Here is a 15,337-nt window from a genome sequence, read left to right on the forward strand (position 1 = left end):
AAATCTAAGAAGGAAGCATGTATGTTGCCCACATGGCAGTCTATATGCTGCCCATGTAGTAGCCTATTCATTCCTCCCCCTACCCACTATTTCTCTACAGGTGTCATTCCTCCATGCTCTCCTCGTTTGGGGCTTACAAAGAGTTGACACTTATTCTCTCACAAAGTACCCTCACCAGCCTTTCCAACATTTTAGCCATGGAAATAATATATCTTTGATCTAATTGCATCGCTGGATGGCTAAGTAATTTCATTAATTTGAAGAATAGGTTTGGTACATTTTGACTTAATTTTAAGGATTTATGCATTAATTCCCATTTCACAATGTCCAAGTATGATAATTTCAAGTTGCCAATTAATCTTGATGACTCGAAGAATAGTGTAGAGAACTTTAGCTCTTCACTATGCTTGTCTCGGAAAAACCCTAGTGGCTTTTGATTTTCGCATGGTGCTACAAATTAAACTCGAGTTTCATAATCAAGGACTTGTTCTACACTAATCAAATTTGTATTAATGTATATGTGTCAATGCCATTGTCTTTGTTTTCTTCGAATGTTTCCTATGCACTATCTTTGGCCATGTTTTTTTAATCTTTCAAGATGTGTAGATGATTATAGTATTAGGACCAACACAATAACAGAGAAATAATGCAAGACGTGGCATACATAATACACAATACAAAAAGTGCACAGAATGGAAGAGACAAAGAGACACTGTGTGGTTCACCCAGTGTGGGCTACGTCCACAGAGTAATAGCCAGTCCTGTGTCTTTCTAAATTCTTATCCAAAAAGCGAGAAGATACAAGATACAAACAGTATATCCACTGGTTTCTTGCTATGTGAGCCACACCCCTTATCTTACAATTTTGACCATACAACTCATAAGCAACTCATGCACCAATTTTTATGTATTTTTGGCTTCGGGGGTGCTGCCCATGAGCCCCCGCCAAGGGGGGCCTAATGCATGTTGCCAACCCCTTGAAACCCCCCGATGATGTCATAGGGGGGGTGTTCCCACCCCCTACCCCCCTTTTCATTATTTACATATACAAGACTATTTTCTTGATATAAATGGATAAAGCTTTTTCTCCTTTGAATAATCCATTGGAAAGTTTATTTCATTAAGATGGAAGTTTGTTATTTAAATGGCAATGAGAAGCCATTTCTCCACCTTGTTGCTGAAAAGTTGAGACATTAGAAATGGTGTATTCTCCTCAAGAAACTGAATAAATGGAGGGTAGTTGCAACACTTCATCCACTAATGTATCTTTCAAAGTGACATTAGTTTCAATCTCCTTGAAAGTAGTAACTATACCTTTGAGTTTTGGAATTTTTTGCAAGGCTGTGTTTTTGTCATAGCCCATACAAAAAACTTTGTTCACCTGCCTTGAGATTTTTTTCTCTTTGTAGATGGTACATACCAAATGATACACACTAATTCATATAATGTTGAATTAACACCAACAATTGAAAGAACCCCAAGAACCTAAAACATATTGAATGTTTCTTAAAGATCAACATGTTAAAGAACATATGTATCATTTAGACGAAAAGGAAAACAATTATGAATTTGGAAATGGCGACACATTTATCTCCAAACAAAGAAAACATAGCATACCTAATTTTTGTAACTATTTGCTAGATGTGAGTTAAGAAGATCTTCAATAGGTTGGTTGAAATGGATGGATCCTTCACCAATGCAATTATCATGGCCCCAAGAATGTTTAGTGCTATTTGATGGGTATTCCTCTTAAAATCAACACTATATAGAAGAAATTGTCACTCCCCAAACGTTTTAAACCTCTCGGCCACTTTTGATCTTCGATTGCTTAAGTCCTCCAAAAATCTAATAGGATTACCATGATGACATCATCTGCAAGTGCTCCATTTCCAAGGATGATTTCATCCCTTTGTTTGAGGGATTTTCCTAGCTTGATAATGATGGTAGCCAATGTAGCCAATGGCAATTGATTACCCTAATCCTTGTTAATAAGATCCTTTCAAATCTCCTTGTGCCATGAGATATTAGTTTCTGGCAAAAAATGGGGCTCTATGTTGAAAGAGGGGATCCTTTGTATGCATGTAGAGGGATCAAACATGATGGTATAATCAATTATACCGAATTCATAAGGTGTCAAATTGAGCACCATTGGTGGCGGATTGCTGACTGTGATGCAAGACAATGTTTTAGCATTCGTACCAACCTGGTTCCAATTTGTTGAAATCAAAATACTTGGCCAACACCTATCTCCCGTGACACTTGTAAGCGACCCGCCCTTCATAGTTACAATTTTTGGCTCGAGTGGATTTTTGGGAGGTGGGTTGGGAAAGTGGGGGTTTGTGAGTAGTTGGTCAAGTTGACTGGGTTAGTGGGAGACTAGGCTCTAGTCTTAAGTTAATGGTATATAGTTAAGAATGTTTGACCCGGTTAGTAACTTTCCTATATAGGAACTTTCTTGTAGCAAGTTTCATGCCCAAATTTAGCAAGTTTCTTGCCCATTTTTCACTCTGTGTATGTTAAAGGAATGATGATAACTCTAGTTACTAGGCATACTGGCTATTGTGTCCATCCCAACACATCCCTCTCTTGCCTTCCCTCCTGCTCCTGCTCCCCTCTTCTTCGACTCCACCTCCAGTGCAAAACCCAGCCCTCCTTCACATAATTGTAAGTTCTCTTGCACTGATTTGCCTCAATCCTTTGCTTTCTCTCTTTCCAACCTTAATCCATCACATTTACCATCATAACTTTCTACAATCCATCGCAGTCATTATGCAGTTTTGTCAACATGCATTTTTAGCAATCATTCGCAGTTATTTTTCCTTGTTTACCAATTTAATTTCTAGCCAAGTGTGGTAGCGAGGATGAACTCTTGACACTATTGTTTTCTGTGTGGCAACAGGCCCTCCGACAAAAGAAGTCAAGCTCATTTCCCTCACTGTACAAATTACTAATATGATAATGCTCGCATTCCTTTTACACGAACAATTGTGTCCACCAATGTAGAGTGAAAAAGAAAAGTAACCATAAGCATCCAATCATACGCCCAAATGGTCCGACAAAAAGATATGCGAGCCCTGTAAAACTTGTCTGACTATCTATTATCTACTCTATAGGACTCCAAAGATCATACTCACATCCTTCTCTTCGCTTCATGGGAACATCTGCATCCTCTGCTTGTTTTGCTTTCTACATTGTTTTCTCTTTTGCCCTTCTACTTTCCACAACTCCTGTAGATGCAAACTCTCTCAATCTCTGTGCAGAGTGCGGTCATCTTCATGTCCTTGCTCCTAATATCACTAGTTTTTGGCAATTTGTAAATTGTTCTGACCCCTCTAATGTTATAGGACACTCACATCCATGTCTTCACGGAGGCTGTTTAGAATTTCTCCTTTACAAGTTCAACTTCAACCCGAACAATAGCAGCCCTGGATATGATGCTATGATAATTGAACTGGCGAATGAGGTATGTGACCTAGACATTTCAAAATCTGCAATACACACAATGGATTCACTCTCAAGCGAAATCACGGCCCTGTTTCTTCCCCTATTGGCGGAAAAAGATTATGGACATATTGATGTCTATTGATGCTATAGAGCGAATACCATGCAGTTGTTCGAGACATGACAATTGGAGCATAGTGGGTATCAATGGTGAACTTCAGCCAACCATACCTTTAGTCTGGAATTGTAATGGTAGTAAATGCTAGTGGGAAAGAACCTGCATATTCACTGTGGACTTTCTTTTTCGTACCTTTCAAAGCACATATGTGGTGCATTGTTATCAAACCGTTTGTGCTCACAGGAGTGTTGCTATGGTTGTTGGAGTGCAACACTCATTCCCACTAGATAGTCGATTGGTGAGCCTCAACTGCGCTCTCAACATTTTTACTTGAATGCACCGTTAGTAAGGGCTCTCAAACTACCCAAGGGCTTCTAACACCTCTTTTCTCTCCTCTCTTTCACTCATCACCTTTCCCCATATTGCTTCACCTTCACTTGCTTCTTCTCTTTTCCTTTCCTTCCAATTTGAACCTATCATTTCCCTTTTACAAGTTATTGGAAATATTTATCGTGAAAATTTACACTTACACTTATAATGACACTTCAAGAGGCAGGGCCTTAGTGGGATCCCCACCTTGTTAAATTATCACTGGCCTAACAAAGTCCTTCGTTGATGTGTGCCACCACATGAACAGTCTATATTCTCTAGGAAGCACACTAAGGGTTGGTTGGAGGACATTTTGCTAGCAACACTACGGGTCAAAAGGTCCTTTAGGCTAGACTATGGTGGCCTACAATACTCACATTCAACAATGCGATGGCTATCAACAATTGGGTCAACCATCTACGATCATATGCCGCACAATCCGGTTCTTCCTCTTGAGACATTTCAGAAGTGGGGTCTAGATTTCAACGTCCCATTCAAACCCATAGCCCATTCGCCGTGCGCCAAATGGGTGGAGGGTAGAGCCATGAAGGACAATTCAGCGGCTTCTATAGCCAAGTTTGTCTAAGAGTAGGTCATGACCTACTTTGGATGTTCGATGGAGATCGTCAATGATCAAGGTGGTCACTTTGTCAATGACGTCATGTCTAAGCTTACAAAACGACACATGATTATCCATAAAATCTACACTATCTACTACGCTCAAGCTAACAGCCAAGCAGAATCCTCTAACAAGTTCATTTACGAAGTCTTAAAAAACATGGTCAAGGAGAACCGGTCTGACTGGGATCAAAAGCTCTATTAGGTCCTCTAGGGCTTTTTGTACTGCTTACAAAGTTGCCACTAGCCTCACCCCCTTCATTTTTGTTTATGACATTGAAAACAACCTATGGAGTTCCTAGTTCCAAGCCTCCATATTGCAGTATCTAAACGATTGAGCCTCGAAAGAGTCCCTTATTAATCGAATGGAGAAACTCCACAGGCTTGGTGAAGACAAGATCGTGGGATCCTATGTCTCCGATGTGGCGTGGCAACCTCGAAAGAAATAGGCTCGGGGGGGTCACTCATCATATGTAACCCTATCACGTGAGTTCAACAGAAGGATATTTTTTATTTCTAAAATTTACAGAAATAAATATACATAAGGGACTATTTAAAATAGTTTTGGGAAAATTTTATAAATTTGTATAGAAAAGGGGTACGTTTTATTAACAAAATCTTTTATAGATAAGGGATTTTAAATATATGCCTTGAACACATGTGATATAGAGGGTTTATACATAGTGACCCCCCCCCGAGGAAATAGGTAGACCAGCATGCCGAACTCTAGGTCTTCCAGGAAAAAGACACGTCTCGGCAAGGTCTCTAATGGAAAGTTAAAGCTCTCTTGGGCCAAACCCAATTGGATTGTTCATTGGATTTATGATGGCAAATTTTTATTGGGCATGTTGTAAGTTGATATATTGAAGAAGCCAGTTAATGGTTATCAGCTTAGGTCCTATTTTGGCCCCATGCCATTGTTTCTATTTTGTGAGAAGTAGCCAAAAGTGATAGCTATCACATCCACATGAGTGGAAGTAGTTTGGAAGGATGCTGAGTCAACATTATTGATGACCACGTGTTCCATTATTGGGGTCTGTTGCTCTACAAAGCTAATGCGATACGATAGTACCGTTGATTTTGCTAGTCGTGGGCTCAGTTATATTGGGCTTGGTAGCAATAGAGCTACGTGCATTTGCTGTGAACTGTTATTGGGGGAGCTTGGTTACATTTAGTCACTAATACGGATCAAGACTATGCTCACAAAGACCTGCCTAGTCAGCACAAGAAGCCAAATTGATGTCACATATTTAAAATAGAGGTCTCGTGGGTCTCCTCATATGCATGAATACGCTCAAGGAGCTCGACTGAGTATTGGAGTAGCTTGTAGCAACAAATTGATCTCTTCGTGCAGCATGTATGACAAGGGAACTTTCTATGCTTTTAAAATCAGTTGTGGTATATGTTCATTCATTTTGCCTTAGGATTTGAGGTTTCTGGGATTGCAGATATTTCCCTAGGATAGGGAAAAGATATTCATCTTAGTTCTCAGCTATTTTCAATTGATGGTTATGCCTGTTTAGACACCTTTTGTGGTTGTGAGATTGAAAAGCAGTTTGTAAATACAGTTTAGGTGGTGTTTTAAATTTAAAAAAAACCCAATCGACATAGACTGTTTGCTTCATCTCGTGGAGTGCACCTCCCATGCAATAATTGACGGCTCTCTAGTTACCACACCTAGCTCCTGCGATGCCAAGGAGCCTTGAAGGCAGCAATCCATGAACCTTCGCGTGCGCCAATCTAATGTTACCCAAACATTAATCCTTTAAAGGAAAATGTCAATGACTGACCCTTCCGAGGTCATGCCCACTCTATTCCAATAGCCTCTCACACCATATGATGTTATGGCTCTAGCCTTTGGTGTTAACCAAAATCCCGCCTCCCAAGCATGACACGCCCAATAGGCCATACACTGTCTGGTAGAATTGCATTATTGGAGGGTTCCTTGCAACAGATTTTAGCTCAACAATTGCAAGCAAATGTAGGCAATCTGAGCTTAGAAAAATGGTTCATAGTATGTCTACTAGACCATCTCGCGAAGAGAAGGGTAAAGCTCCAATGGAGCCTGAAACCAGTGTTCATACGGTCGAGCCTAGGAGGGCTAAGGTGCCTAATATTGCCAATTATAGGCTAGAAAAGTATTCTGGTCAGATGTCTGACTGTAGTTCCGATTTTATAGAGACCTGGTTACACAAATGGGACACGACCTTCGCCATTTGTGAAATCAGGAAGGATATGAAGAAAATACCCGAGGCCACCCACATGTTTAATGAGGCAATGGCGGATAGATGGTGGATAAAACAACAGAAAGATAGAGTGGCATCCACTACTTGGGATGGGTTTAAAAAAGAATTTAGAAAACACTTATTACCTCTTGATGAAGCATCACGAGCTTGGGATCAGTATCGAAACCCTCGTCAGAGAAATTTATCAGTGGGGGCAGAATACGCTGATAAGTTCAGAGAAAGTGTAATGAAAATTTATGAGCCTCTACCTCAGTCGGTGCAGGTAAAAGATTTTATCTTTGGATTGAATGATCGGATCAAGATGGAAGTTCGGGCTAAGTATGCGAACATGCTAGATGAAGCAATTGCCATAGCCTTGAACTATGAGGATGCCAAAGGGAACAGACCAAGTGGGTTTGTGTAGGTTGGGACTCGGTATGAGTACCCGAAGAAAATTGGGTTTAAGAAGAAGCGGATTAGCAAAGGGAGTGCCTCACAGCCTAGTGGTCAAGCCAAGTAGGCGAAGCCAGTTGAGACCCCTTCTAAACCAAGTACCACCATTGGAGTGAAAAGAAAAGTAACACCAATGGCAACTTGGACGAAGTCTTCTTTGAACCCAGAGCAAAGAGAAAAAGTGAGGAGAGAAGGCTTGTGTTTTGGATGCCTTCAGCCTCATCAGTGGAAAGATTGTCCACGAAACAAGGATCGTCGGATGGGTGAGATGGTGATCTCAGAATGCGACATGGAAATGGAGGAAAGTCCTAGAGCAGAATAGATGCAGATTCAGCTAGCAAGATCTTCTCAAAGGTCAGTACTTGTTTTGTTACGTGTGTCTATTGCTAAGCTTGTAAACAGTGCACCTGATAATATCCTATCAAAGCCCATAGCAATGGGGTATATAGACTTTAATGATACAGAGTAAATTAAGATGAAGGGGCAAGTAGCCAATCATGACGTCATTGTGTTGTTTGACTCAGCATCAATGCACAATGTAATTAACTCCAAGCTTGTAAAGAGGATGAAATTAAAGACTATCCCATCTGACTATGCATACACAGTCACAATGGCAGACGAAAGTTCAACTAAAGTATGGGACCAAAGGGTTACCCAAATCAAACTTTGAATTCAGGACTGTGTAGAGAAGATTGATTTTGAAATGACAAAGCTTGCTCATGCAGATATACGCCTGGGTAAGGCTTGGCATTCTAGGAAGAATCTAGCCATAGATTGGAAAATACACATTTATCAGTTCAAGATGAATGATGTACTATATGAGGTGAAAAGGATATACCTCAAGGACCATTGGTTTTTGTAATGGAAGTTCAAAAAGCTCAAAAAGAGCTTTTGTTTCTTTGTATAGCATCAGTAGAGCTGATTGGTGGTCCTTCGACTAGCACTGATGTTACCCAAAATGGGGAGATGGCTAAGTTGGCTGATCAAATAGCATAGGAGTTCTCTAATTATTTTAGGGATGAGTTACCTTATGGGTTACCTCCAGAGCAGAATGTTTAGCATAAGATTGAACTAATCCCGAGAGCAGAACCTGTAAATAAACCTCCCTATAGGTAAAGTTTTACTGAAGAAACGAAGGTGTGAAGACAATTGTAAGAATACCTCAAGCTGGGGCAAATTCAGCCTAGTTTCTCACCTTTTGCTTCGCCAGTGATATTAAAGAAAAAGAAAGATGATACTTTTTGCCTCTGTATAGATTACAGAGCATTGAATAATATCACAGTTAAACACAGGTATCTGATGGCTCGGATCGATGATTTGCTAGATGCATTGCATGGAACCATAATTTTTAGCAAGATTGATCTTAAGTGTGGCTACCATCAGATCCGTATTAGAGCCGAGGATGTGCATAAAACCCGCTTTTAGAAGTAGGTTTGGACATTATGAGTTTTTGGTAATGCCATTTGGACTTACCAATGCTCCAGCTACATTCGTCATGCTTATGAACAGTTTACTATGCCCGTATATCGGGAAGTTTGTAGTATATTTTATTGACGATATTCTTGTTTTCAACAAAAGTATTGCTGAGTATCATGAACACTTAAGAAGAGTGTTCAATACTTTGAGGAAAGCCAATCTTTATGTAAATAAAAAGAAAATTGTACTATGTATGGTAAGACTTGAATTTTAAGGATTCATTATTACTCCTGATGGGCTAGAAATGGATCCAAAGAAAGTGGCTGCTATACTGACTTGGCCTATCCCTCAGAATTTGACCGCTTCACGATTATTCTTAGGATTTGTCCAATTTTATCAAAGGATATTCCGAAATAGTATTACCATTGACTAATCCGACCTCAGATAAAGTACCTTTTATATGGGGAGAGAATTAGCAAAAAATTTTTAACACCATAAAACAAGCTGTGATCTCAGGACCGGTGTTAAAAATAGTTGATCCCCAAAAATCGTTTTTCATTGAAACTGATGTAAGTGGCATTGCGGTAGGAGCAATTCTCCTCCCAGAGGGAAGGCCAGTAGCTTTTGAAAGCAAGAAACTCCCTCTCCCTCTCAACGAAATTGACCAACTCATGAATTAGAGTTGTATGTTGTTGTCCATGCTTTGAAAACACGGAGACATTATTTGTATGAATCAGAGTTTTATGTTGATGTTGATCATGATACTCTAAAACATTTTTGTAAACAACCTGACTTGAGAGGCCGCCAAGCTAGGTGGGTAGAACTCATGCATGATTTTAACTTGACGATTCGATACCGAAGATGGAAGGATAATAAAGTTGCTGATGTGTTGTCACGCATTATGCATAATATGAGTTTCACGGTTTCAGAGAGTGCTCTAATGACTGAGATTAGAGAAACTCAAAAAGTGGATGAGTTCATCTAGAGCCTTTGGCCTAAGGCTCATGTGCTAAAACCCAGGGAAAAGGATGACCTGGCATCCAGAAAAGGCCAAACTTATGCAAGATATACCATAAGAAATGGTATGTTGAAAAAAAAATAGCAAGGTAGTAGTACCTAATCAAAATGATCTCAGGCAAAGAGTTATTCAACAATGCCATGATAGCCCTATGCAGGACATCCTAGAGTCGAGAAAACGTATGATCTCGTGAAGCGAGATTTCTTTTGGCAAAAAATGAAAAAAACATATTCATGAATATGTGACGTTGTTTTTCGTGTCAAGTAAGTAAGGCAGAATAGGTGAAGCCACCAGGACTTTTACAGCCCTTGGAAATACCACTAGGTAGGTGGGAGAGCATTTCCATGGACTTTATTGTAGGTCTACCTACGACACAAGGTGGATATGATAGTTGATTGTCTTTTACAAAGATGGCTCACTTCATTCCAACTATAGTCTGTTAGTGCCCCACAAGTGGTGGATTTGTTTATTAAACATATATTTTGTCTGCATGGATTACCCAAATCCAATGTCAGACAGGGATGTTAAATTTACCAGTCATTTTTGGACTATAGTTTTTGAGACACTAAGGACTGAGTTGGGAATGAGTAGTGGGGATTATCCAAAAACGAATGGTCAGACGGAAAGAATAAACCAAATTTTAGAGGATATGCTTAGAGCATATGTTTCATTGAGGCAACATATGTGAGACAAATGGTTGCCATTGTTAGAATTTGCCTACAATGATAGAAAACATTTCTCTATAGGGTTCAGTCCATTTGAGCTGAACTATGGTTATAGACCAGCAAATCCAACTACAGTTGGAGTACCTCAGAAAGTGCCTAGTGCCACGAACTTTGTGGTTCAGATGCAGAAGATGCTAGCACTTGCGAGAGCTAACATCCGCCAAGCTATGGATAGAGCTAAGGCGTATGCAAATGAAAGCAGATCCGTTAGAGAATTTAGGGAAGGAGAAAAAGTTTTTCTCAGAGTTCCTTCGCATTCTAAGTCTTTGTTGATGCAAGAGAGTGTGCTAACTTATCACCCCGATATTGTGGGCCGTGGTTAATTCTAAAAAGAATAGGCAAGGTGGCCTATAAATTAGAATTACCACAGCATTGTAAGGTGCACCCAGTGTTTCATCTTTCTCGTTTAGAGAAATTTTTACATACAAGTGACTCACTAATCGAGGGTGTTGTTTTATTTCAAGAGATAGAGGATAATGCAGGACGCAAACCAACGGGACCGAGGAATAATGCAAGTATGCAATCGGAAGATACCCATGGTGTTGGTTGCATGGCATGGTTTACCTCTATCAGAAGCTCCCTAGAAATCCGTATACCATTTACGGAGAGTGTTCACAAACTTTATCATCGAGGATGCTGATGTCTAAAGAGGGTAGGAATGTTATGCTCAAGTTGAAGTAACATGACCTCGGAAGGGTCAGTCAACATTTTCCTTTAAAGGATCAATGTTTGTATTATATTTATTGGGCTTCATGTAAATGGTCAAAGGGGTTAATGTCAAGGTCCTTGATGAGGGTGACACAACACGGACTAGATGGTCTAAGGCTATGGGTCCTAAATGCATTGAATGTGTAGTGTGCCTAGGGGCAAGTGAAATAATGGATATCCCAAGAGAGGGGTATATGGTGCATTTAAGAGGTACCCTAGAATGAGGACATGTGGCTAGGGAGATGGAGCTTGGTAACACCGAGATTTTGTGAGAGCTTGCTAACACCGAGATTTGGCTGGGAGAGAAAAAAGGGTGCCTGCCCGTAATTGATCGTAGACATGGGAATATGGAACAGGTTATACGGGAGGGAACGTATCAATTGCCTTAAGATTCCTGATCAAAGGAAAATACAAATTAGAGATGAGCATTCCTCTTACGGATGCTACAATTTCACCATAACTTAGCGCTATAAAAGTATAGATAGAGCTGAGTATTCCTCTTAGGGATGGTAAACTCTTATCTAGAAACCACCCTAAACCCTTTTACGTAAAATGAAGTACTAAATACCACCAAAAAAATGAAACAAGATCACAACATATTAAAAATCTAGATCTAATGTTTCCTAACCTCCCCACATATCACCTATATAATTCACACAGCTCTCCCACAACGTTAAAATCCTAATGAGAACAATACATTATAATATCAGTGTAATGGATGCTAGAGAAAAGGAAAATATAGATCACAGCTCAGAGCTGAGTATTCCTCCTAATGATGCTATACTTTTATCTGAAACATAGTTTCCAGAAACGCCGTTTCGGTCTGGGCGAAATGCCGAAACGTTTCGAAAATGTTTCCGTCCCCGAAAACGGCGTTTCCGTTTTATGTTTTTTCCAGGGTTTCTAAAAACCCGACCCCGACCTGTTTTCGCCCGCTGTGTTTCGCCAGTGTCTTCATCCATTTGGAGCTGCTCTACCTTCTCCTCTACCCATCTACCTCCACCTCAGCCCTCTACCTCGCCGGCCTCCACCTTTGCCCTGGCCCCTCGTAGCTCTACCAAGCTGAAGCAAGAAGGGGCTGCAGCGTGCACAGTGCAGGACCAAAAAAACAGCCTCCACTTCTCGAATCTCTTCGAGTCTCCCAACCTCGAACCGCACAGGTAACATGGCTCGGACTCCAGATCCTTTTTGGCAGCATGTGGAGCAAGTGGGGGGTTATGCAGGATCTGGTGGCTCCAGGAAATGGAGATGTAAGTACTGTGGGTTGGTCAAAACGGGGAGTGTCACCCGTGTGAAGGACCATCTTGCTCACGTTCCAAACAAAGATGTAGGGACATGCCCCTCTGTTCCTCTAGATGTTCGGGAAAGCCTTGAAATGTGGAGGCGTAAGCGTTTGGCCGTTCCCGAAGAGGAAGTATCTACAGCAATGGGTGGTCAAGAGGAAGCTGTATCAAGTCAAGCAGCAGTAGGAAAGAGGGCTAGAGGCAGAGACACAGGATCAGATTTCTCCTCTACCTCAATGTCGGGTGTGCATGCAAGGACGACTCCTTTGCCAGGTGATGTATCACATTCACAAGACACCCCTACAATAAATAATGTACAAAGGGCTAGCATCCAAGCAGGATTTCAAAAGCAAGCAATTGCAGAGGCAACTAGGGAGCTCACCCGGATGTTCATGCGGTGTGCCATTCCTTTTCATGTGGCCAAGACAAATCAATGGAGGAAGACCATGAGGGCCATCAGCCGCATTGGATGCGAGTGGGATGGCCCTACATCTGAGGCTCTGTGGACACGGGAGTTAAAGCGGGAAAAATCATGCATAGAAGTGCAGCTAGAGCCCTTGAAGGAAACATGGAAAAAGTATGGCTACACTGTATTGTGTGATGGGTGGTCAGATGTACGCTGGAGAAATGTATACAATGTTTTGGTGTCATGCTGCAAAGGCACTATGTTTTTGAAAGCCATTGATGCCTCCCTCCCAGGTCTCACAGTTACAGGTGCATTTATTTGGACACATATAAGGGAGGCTATAGAGCAAATTGGGCCTGAGAATGTTGTGCAGGTGGTGACAGATAATGGAAGTAATTGTAAGTCTATGGGCTCTATGCTAGAGGATGAATTTCCAGCCATTGTGTGGACCCCTTGTGCATCACATAGCCTCGATTTATTGATTGAGGACATAGGTCAAATACAATGGGTTGAAGCCATCTTTCGCACAGGACGAAGCATGGTGAGGTTTGTGAAGAAGAGGCCAAAAGTCTTGAGCATGTATTGGGCCTACAGCACTCTTGAGCTATTGCAGCCTGCAGCCACCATATTTGCATACATGTTCATTGTGCTTGAGAGACTCCTGCGAGTCCGCAGAGAGTTGGTACGCACTGTCTACTCAAATGAATGGCTAGAGTGGGATGAGAGAGAGAGCCCCAAGGCAAGAGCTTTTGTGCGTGATGTCATGAGAGAGGAGTGGTGGGTAGAGGTTGAGGGGTTGGTCCAAACTCTCAACCCCATCTACACAGTGTTACACATTACAGACATGGAGGGTAGTACTATAGAGTACATGGACAAGATTGGGGAGGCTCTCGACAAGCAAGACTACTTGAGAGCAGAGAAGTAAGTCTTCTCAGTCCTAACCACCCTTGCTTTACTTCTTATCTTTATTTCACTCGAGTCTTTACATTGGTCTTGACTCTTGACTCTTGTTTTTTGTCCATTTTTATCTTATGGTTTGATCTCTAAAGGGTTAATGAAATCAAGGCTGTGTGGAATCGGCGATGGGATTGGTTTCACAGGCCGATTCATGCAGTAGCACATGTATTGCATCCTTTGTGGCAAGATGAGGAGCAATACGAGAACGAGGAGCTAGACGAAGGCTTCATGACATACATCAGGAACTTGACAGGTGGTAATGTGCACATGTTGAAATGTATAGAGGATGATCTCTTGGCCTTTCGCAACCAGACGGGAAGCTTTGGTCGAGAGATTGCAAAGCTTCGAGAGACTCAGCTACACTGTCTCATGGTGGGAGAAGTATGGAAATTGTGCTCCCACGCTAGTAATTCACTACCCTTAACTACAGTCTACATAGTACAATGTGCATCTTTCTTGTTTCAACTTTCCACTTAGTTCTAACTTCTAATTTCTAATTGTATGTGCATTTCAATAACAGAAACGCATCGCCATTCGAGTGCTCTCACAGGATTGCAGTTCGGGTCCATGTGAGAGGAATTGGAGCACTTGGGCCCTCTTCCATACAAAGAAGAGGAATAGGCTGAGTACCGCTCAGCTAGAGCGGTTGGTGTTTTGTCATTGCAACCTCCAGCTCCTTGAGAGGAACGCCCGACATCCGGAGCCTTCGCAGGTGAATGTGGATGAGATCGACATCAGGAGGGAGAGGTTCATCCCAGAGATCCCACGGAATGAGCGTGATATGTACATCTTGCTTTATGAGGAGCTGACAGTGCCGAGCCACAACACCCGCTGCACCACCCGCTCTCAGAGGCAGAAGTGGGGACCCACATCGCTTCCACTTCAGTACAGGCAGAGGACCACGATCCTACCCTTTCTTCATCTGAGGCTGACTCTCATGAGTTGGAGGAGACACCTGACTCCTCTATGGATGATCTTGATGAGTGATTTTTGGAGCACTTAGGTCTAGGATTTTGTCATGCCAGGCTCCAGCATTGAGCAGCTGCTGCCAACCACAGATATTTTTTTATCATGTTTTGTATTTACTATAGTCTATTACATATGGATTATGGATGATGGATCTTGTTTTGTATTGACTCTTTTGAGGCTTGAGCCTTGAGCCTACAGTTGTCATTTCTGAATTTTGATCTATCATTTGAGTCTTTGACATTGAAATTTGAATGATTGATGTGATAAATCATAGATTTATATTGAACTTGAGCAAAGATGTATTTACTATTTTTCAAGCTTTTGTTATGTTTTTATTAATTATATATGTATGTATTAAACCCTAAAACCGAAACTCCGTTTCCCCGTTTCCTCCCGGAGGCCGAAACTCCGAAACGTCGTTTCCCGCCGTGCTCCGCACCCCCGTTTCCGAAACGCGTGGAAACTATGATCTGAAAACCACCCACAATCTTTAACATGAAATGAAGCACTCAAACCCATAAATGACAATATCAGAACAAAATGAAATTGTGAAACTCAGGCTTCATCTCTGCATATATGTTTTCAGCATAACACCTATATCCCTCACAAATCTCTCCCACAACTTTAGAAA

At 41.4% G+C, this 15,337-nt stretch overlaps 1 pseudogene; it reads left to right on the forward strand.

Moving 5' to 3' along the window:
- The first annotated feature begins 12,256 nt into the window (after positions 1-12,256).
- Positions 12,257-14,724, forward strand: LOC147899566 (uncharacterized; annotated as a pseudogene).
- The last annotated feature ends 613 nt before the right edge of the window (positions 14,725-15,337 follow it).

Source organism: Dipteris shenzhenensis, chromosome 8 (genome assembly GCF_047967505.1).
Source record: "Dipteris shenzhenensis isolate YYH24624 ecotype China chromosome 8, Dip_SZ_1.0, whole genome shotgun sequence".
Lineage (NCBI taxonomy): Eukaryota > Viridiplantae > Streptophyta > Polypodiopsida > Gleicheniales > Dipteridaceae > Dipteris > Dipteris shenzhenensis.